The sequence below is a fragment of the Austrofundulus limnaeus genome, unplaced genomic scaffold (genome assembly GCF_001266775.1).
Source record: "Austrofundulus limnaeus strain Quisiro unplaced genomic scaffold, Austrofundulus_limnaeus-1.0 Scaffold1437, whole genome shotgun sequence".
Lineage (NCBI taxonomy): Eukaryota > Metazoa > Chordata > Actinopteri > Cyprinodontiformes > Rivulidae > Austrofundulus > Austrofundulus limnaeus.
The window spans coordinates 15303-20758 of NW_013953839.1; positions in this window are offsets into that span (position 1 = coordinate 15303).

Below are 5456 nucleotides of genomic sequence, written 5' to 3' on the forward strand. Positions count from 1 at the left end.
CACGAGCAGCTGGATAGAAAAGGTGTAAATTACGCAGCTCATTTACACACTTTTCCTGAAGATAGAAGAGTTTGTTGAATCTGACGTGACATGTTCGTATGAACCCTTCGTACGACCAAAAGTAAGAGAAATTTAGGATAAAAATACGAACATGTTCTTGCATGAGGCCCATTGAAGTCAAAGTGAGTGATTGTACTTATGAGGTTAAAAAACCAAAGCCTTTATCTCATGTTTTGCTCTATTTGTGTTAGAAAATGTTTTACCACTTTCCGTGTGATAATAACAAGGTGTATAGTTCTGACATTTATTATTTGCCAGGCTGACATTGCAAAAAAGAAGCTCTTCTTAATGTTTTGCCTGACTAAATAAAGGTTAAATAAAATTTTTAAATCACTATGAGCCTTGACTGTGGAAAAAACAAGATTACATCTCAACGGAGGAAGCAGGCAGCCACGATGATCTTCACCACCACATCAGTTCTGCTGTTCTCTACATCACGAAGGCGTCTCCATCGGCACTTCAGACATCCAAATGCTGGCAACACAAATAGTGTTCAATGTTTTATCAACATATCACAAACGCTACATGTTTTCACTTTAACTTAGTGATGGTGTATTTAGTTCGCTAACAGTAGGGACGTAGCAAAAGGCTTTGTGGCTGCGCCACTTCATATTTAATTATTTTGTTCGCCATCTATAAATATTAAGAAAGTACCTTCGGTGGTTCTCATCTGCAGCCTAATCCAACATGTTCCGTGAAAGGAGTGCATGTCTGGTCAGTAATTTCTTATATTCGGAAACTGCAACAAAAACAAAGCGTGTCCATCTTGTTTTTCCCAGTTCGACAACTGCAATGTGGTTTCATATGGTAGCTTGGGAATTGTGTCACTACCACTTCCTAGTTACGGGTTTACCATGTAAATGGAACGCAGCATCAAACTGAACACAGTGTTGCAGTCACAAAAAGTTTCTTCTTCTCTTCTCGTCTTCTCTATAATTTCATTTCTGTGGCTGGCTCCATCCAGTGTTGAAACTGAGAAGTGCAACAGTGTTGAGCTAAAAGTTCTTGTGCGGGCCACATTCAATTATATTTTCAGAATTTGCTGCGGGGCCAACAAAAATGGTACCCGCGGGCCGTATTTTGGACACCCTTGCTCTAAACGCTTCTTATAGCTTCTAATGAGAGTCTGGATTGTGGCTGAAGGTATTTTAGACCATTCGTCTTTACAAAACATCTCTAGTTCATTCAGGTTTGATGGTTTCTGAGCATGGACAGCTCTCTTTAAGTGACACCACAGATTTTCAATAATATTCAGGTCTGGGGACTGAGATGGCCATTCCAGACCATTGTACTTGTTCCTCTGCATGAAGGCCTTAGGAGATTTTGAGCTGTGTTGGAAGATGCAGCCCCGGCTTCAGCAGCTTCAGTTTTGTCACTGATTCCTGGACATTAGTCTCCAGAATTTGCTGATATTAATTGGAATCCATGCGTCCCTCAACTTTAACAAGATTCCCAGTCCCTGTACTGGTCACACAGCCCCACAGCATGATGGAACCACCACCAAATTTCACTGTAGGTAGCAATTGTCTTTCTTGGAGTGCTGTGTTCTTTTTCCTCCATGCATAACGGCCCTTGTTCTGCCCAAATAACTATATTTTAGTTTCATCAGTCCACAGCACCTTATTCCAAAATGAAGCTGGCTTGTCCAAATGTGCTTTAACATACCTCAAGTGGCTCTGTTGGTGATGTGGGTGGAGAAAAGGCTTCCTCTGCATCACTCTCACATACAGCATCTCCTTGTGTAAAGTGTGCTGAATAGTTGAATGATGCACAGTGACTGCATCAGGATTGTCCATAAGAAACACCATGTTCAAGCATAAGGGTGTCCATATATGCTCTTGGCACCAGGACACCCTAGGCCGCAGTTCGATGATCAACTTTGTTGTCATTTCATCTGGTCTGCAGCCGCATGTTTTGGACACTCGAGTGAAGAGATGGGCGGAGCTGTCAACTGACCACTACCTGGTGGTCAGTTGGCTCTGGTGGTGGGGGATGATGCCGGTAAGATCTGGCAGGCCCAAATGTATACAGTAGTTAGGGTCTGCTGGGAACGTCTGCCAGAGTCTCCCATCAGACGGAGCTTCAACTCACAATTCCAGGGGAACTTTGAACATGTTCCAGGGGAGGTGGGGGACATTCAGTCCAAGTGGGCCATATTCCGTACCTCCATTGTCGAGGCGGCTTACCTGAGCTGTGGCTGTAAGGTTGTCGGTGCCTGTCGTGGCGGCAACCCTCGAACCTGCTGGTGTACATCGGCGGTGAGGGATGCTGTCAGGCTGAAGAAGGAGTCCTTTCGGGTCTTTTTGGCCTGTAGGACTCCTGAAGCAGCTGATAGGTATTGGCAGTCCAAGTGGATTGTGGCTCGGGTGGTTGCTGAGGCAAAAACTCGGGCATGGGAGGAGTTCGGAGAGGCCATGGAAAAAGACTTCTGTATGACTTTGAGGCGATTCTGGTCCAACATCCGACGTCTCAGCGGGGAAAGCGGTTCACCACMAACACTATTTAGGGTGGGGATGGTGCGCTGCTGAACTCAACTCGGGACTTTGTGGGTCGATGGGCGAAATACTTCGAAGACCTCCTCAATCCTATCGACACGTCTTCCCATGAGGAAGCAGAGCCTGAGGACCCTGGGTCRGACTCTCCAATCTCTGGTGCTGAGGTCACTGAGGTTGGTAAAAAGCTCCTCGGTGGCAAGACACCAGGGGTGGATGAGATTTATCCGAAGTTTCTTGAGGCTCTGGATGTTGTGGGGTTGCATTGGTTGAAGCGACTCTACAACATCGCGTGGACATCGGGGGAAGTTCCGCTGGATTGGCAGACCGGGGTGATGGTCCCCCTATTTAAAAAGGGGGACTGCAGAGTGTGTTCCAACTATAGGGGGATCACACTTCTGAGCCTCCCTGGTAAGGCCTATTCAGGGGTCCTGGAGAAGAGGGTCCGTCGGATAGTCGAATCTCAGATTCAGGAAGAGCAGCGTGGTTTTTGTTTTGGTCGTGGAACAGAGGACCAATTCTACACCCTCAGCAGGGTCCTGGAGGGTGCGTGGGAGTTCGCCCAACCAGTCTACATGTGTTTTGTGGATTTGGAGAAGGCGTTCGACTGTGTCCCTCGGGGACTCCTGTGGGGTGTACTCTGGGAGTATGGGGTACCAGGCCCATTGATAGGGGCTGTTAGGTCCCTGTAGTACCGGTGCCAGACCTTGATCCACACTGCTGGTAGTAAGTCAGACTTGTTTCCGGTGAGAGTTGGACTCCGCCAAGGTTGCCCTTTCGCACTGATTCTGTTCATAACTTTTATGGACAGAATTTCTAGGMRCAGCYRAGGTGTTGAGGGGATCCTTTTTGGTGACCTTAGGATCACATCTCTACGTTTTGCGGATGATGTGGTCCTGTTGGCTTCATCAGATCCTGATCTCCAGCTCTCACTAGAGCAGTTTGCAGCCGAGTGTGAAGCGGCCTGGATGAGGATCAGTGCCTCCAAATCCGAGACCATGGTCTTGAGCCGGAAAAACGATAGGGTGCCTTATGTGGATCGAGGAGGAGGTCCTGCCCCAAGTGGAAGAGTTTAAGTATCTCACAAGAATCAGAGTTCAACAGAGCAGCGGAGCTGACAAAACAGACCAGGAGCCAGATAAAAAGGTAAGTGATTTTATTTTTATTTACAGGTGAGGATCGGGACGTCTTGCTGAAAGAGGAGGGAAGCGCAGAGGTAAGTATTTATTCTTGAATGAAAATTGTCAATGTTGAGAAGTTATTAAAGGTTGTTGTTCTTACAGGTTCTTTGGAGGCGAGCAGCATGGACCAGAGGAGAGTTTTCAAATAAGTGAGAGTTCTTCAGGCACAGTGGCAGGAAGAAGTTCTTGGGCTTTATCTTGAAGATTGGTTCCTTGGTTGTGATCTTTAGCAGGGAGGAATCGTTGAGCAGTGAGCGACCAGACTGGAGGTTCCAAAAACAACTTGACACCTTGGATACAAGAAAGCATGAAGGTAAGTTCTAAAGTTCTTAAGTTAACACTTGTGGTGGCTAGTACTCTACCTAAGAGGTTAGATTTATCAGCGTGGACCAGTCGGTGAAGGTGCCTTATAAAGCTCATTAGCTCATCACTCCCAGGTGCGACCAATCAGGCAGGAAAGCAATCAGCCATGAGCCAAGCCAGCTCCTAACAGCATCTCAGGGTCTTGTTCACAAATGAGGGAAGAATGGAGCGGGAGATCGACAGGCGGATTAGTGCTGTGTCTGCAGTGATGCGGGCGCTGTACCAGTCTGTCGTGGTGAAGACAGAGCTGAGCCAGAAGGCGAAGCTCTCGATTTACCAGTCAGTCTATGTTGCTACCCTATGGTCACGAGCTTTGAGTAGTGACTGAAAGAACGAGATTGCGGATACAAGCGGCCAAAATGAGTTTCCTCTGCAGGGTGTCTGGTCTCTCCCTTAGAGATAGGGTGAGAAGCTCAGTCATCCAGGAGGGACTCAGAGTAGAGCCGCTGCTCCTCCACATCGAGAGGAGCCAGTTGAGGTGGTTCRTCTGGTTAGGATGCCTCCTGGACGACTCCCTGGTGAGGTGTTCCGGGCACGTCACACTGGGAGGAGACCCAGAGGAAGACCCAGGATACGCTGGAGGGACTTTGTTTCCCAGCTGGCCTGGTAAAGCCTTGGGACTCCCCCAGATGAGCTGGCCCAAGTGGCTGGGGAGAGGGAAGTCTGGGTCTCTCTGCTTAGGCTGCTGCCTCGTGACCCGATCCCAGATAAGTGGAAGAAAACGGATGGACGGACAGCTGGATTTCTTCTTAAAACTTTATTTTCAATCTTCTGGCTACAATCAGGTTCACAGTACCGCACTCAGCATGCAGGCCTCAGTAAGACCTTGGGCTGAACCAAAACACAGCTGCCCTGCTCTGAGCAGACTCTGCAACACCGACAACTTCCTTCTGCTATAATAATGAATTGACTTTATAATGTACATCTCTTCCTGGTTACATCCCTGGAGGTGTTACCTTTTACGTCAGACGTCAGAAAGTAACTCGTTTTGTTTAGACTAAAGAAAGAACACATGACAAGACACACACCAACTCTTTGTCTGCTTTAACTTTACAAGCTGAAATGATCAGAAAGTATAAAATACAAAACTGCATCTAATATTAAATTAATCAGTTACAAAATTTCCTTCACAGCCTAGACGTGATAAATGCATGAATCATTTTTTCATAACTGATCATAACTTGTTAGGACCACCTGATCTGCCTTAAGGAGTTGCAGTTTTGCTGTGAAGAGCAATGGCTGGGTTTATCGATGTCTCTGCAACCTAACTCTGGATAACTAGAAGCCAGTTAATGGATGTATGGATGGATGGATGGATGGATGGATGGATGGATGGATGTATGGATGGATGGATGGATGG